The following is a 2,319-nucleotide window of genomic DNA, read 5'->3' on the forward strand; positions in this document are numbered from 1 at the left end:
AGGAACCATTAATCAGAAGAAGAAGTATCACCTTCACCTTCACTTTCACCTTCAGAGCCTTCAGAACTTTCAGATCTGCCACTGGATTAGGCTTTTGCAACTGAATTTCTAACAGCCTTCTCCATTTCTTCATTTTCCATGCTGCAAATAAGTACTTCCAAAACTTCTTTTCTTGCCTTGGCTACTCTTATTCCATTTTCCAGTTCCTTGCAGGTCTCTTTCAGTTGATCAATTAGGCTTCCTTGAGATGCAGACTATCTTCTGGCAGATGTCATGACAACATCATTTACATGACTTCCCTCAAACAACTTATAATGAATGGATAGAGGAGTTTTTCTTCTGCTTGGCATGTCATTTGTATTGAGTATGCATGGTTGTTGAGTTAAGATAATACCACAAATAATGGATGGGAAGGCAATGGGTAACTTCACAGCATTTGTGGAGGCATGTCTGATGGTTTGGTCAAACAAAAACTTTCCAAAATCATAGTTTATCTTAGTTCCAATTGCATGAATAATCCTTCCAAGAACAATGGGGATGGTAGAGACATGATTAGTAGGTACCCAATTTGCTGAACCAATCTTGTGGAGGACGGCATATTTGACAATTAGTTTACTAGCTGATAGGTGTTTCCTACTAGGCCATTCCTTAACTTAGCCTGCTGTAATAATCCTACAGACCTCATTGTCTGTGGTCTCTAGATATACTCCTTCATCAGTTCCTCTCCCTAGGAACTTGTTGATTATGGTTGGTGAAAGTTTCACACACTTACCTCTCATAAAAACTTTGCAGACCTCCCTGCTGCTCCTTTCACAAATCTCCTCAGGGATGTTCACAATGAATTCTTTTACTAACCCCTCATAGCACTGAGGCAGAGCAGTCACAGTTTTCATAAAACCAGCTGCCTTAATTAACTCCATTACTTCCTTTACTTCCACTGCATCTTTTCCCAAATCTCTTTCAACTGCTACCCTTCTTTGAGTCACAAACTTCCATTTGGCAGTACCATCTTCTACGTGAAAAGAGATATTTTCTAGATGAACAGCAGCCACTTTGTTTGGAGACTTCTTTATAGCCTTCCTTTTAACAAGGGAGATGTCTGGGACATCGTCTTCGACATCCTCATCAGATTCAGATCTTTCACTTTCTTTCCTCTTCTTGACCTATACTTTACTCTAAGACTTGGAGGGACCTATACCAGCAACCTTTTTGTCTCTCCTAGCTGTCCTTATCTCAGCCATACTCTTCCTTTTTCTCAGTTTATTAGCTACACTTGTTTTCACATGATTGACCAAAGTGTCATCTTCTTCCTCAGACCTTTCTTCCTCAATATCCTGAGCAGTACCAGGAGACCTGTTAGGTAAGTTTTTTCCAAGAGAACATAGTCCCTCAGCAGCTACTTCCTTTTCAGTCTTAGATGAGTCATCATATTTCTCAGCTTGGGTTTCCTCCTTAGGAGAGGGATCCCTTCTGGACAGAGGGGTAAACATATCCTTGACTCCATGTTCTTCATTCAGTATCCTAGTAACTAGGTTTCTTATGGTGCGATCAGTAAAGTGCATGTCCTCTTTATCAGAAGATTTTTTAGGAGTGTTACCTTACTTAGCTCCATCCATGGAAGAGGAGCCTGGGACGCCACCTGGTATCATATGCAGAGAAGTCACGTCCATCAAGTCTTCATCTAGAAACTCCATGGAGGGAGTTCTTGTATGAAGGTGTTTTGACCTAGATGATGATGGATGTTGAGACATTTTGTTGAACTTTTGAGGAAAATTTCTTTGCCCTAGCAGAGGTTCTCTGAGTAGTTTGATGAAGATGGAAAGAATTGTGTTCAGGCAGAGCGTGCAAATGAAATAGATACTATTTCCAATACTAGGTGATGATTCATTTTTAATGTGGCTTTTTCTTTTCATTGGGCAAGCAATATTTTTGTTACCTTTTCCACTCCATATTAATTGCCATATTTTCTCAAGAAACCAAGCACCTAATTTCCCCCTTTCATATTTTAGTTGGACATCATACAAATCCCTTGCATCCTTGTTAGTTAGTTGCATTTCATGTTGTAGAACTATGAGTTTGTTTTCAACATATTTTCTAAATGCGTGATGACAACAAATAATGTACTTGGTCCAGCTGTGCTGAATATGATCTTTGGACATAGTTGTACCATACAGGTTGTCATAATACAATGTCATGACATCGAGTGTGACATTGTATATAATTATCAGTAGTTTCATCCAACCTGGTTGAGAATTGTTGCTTTCATCTGATATACTTTCTATCTCAATAGCCCCTTGTGTCCCAGTTCCAACAAAGCTC

The sequence above is a fragment of the Lathyrus oleraceus genome, chromosome 6 (assembly GCF_024323335.1).
Source record: "Lathyrus oleraceus cultivar Zhongwan6 chromosome 6, CAAS_Psat_ZW6_1.0, whole genome shotgun sequence".
NCBI classification, from domain to species: Eukaryota; Viridiplantae; Streptophyta; class Magnoliopsida; order Fabales; family Fabaceae; genus Lathyrus; species Lathyrus oleraceus.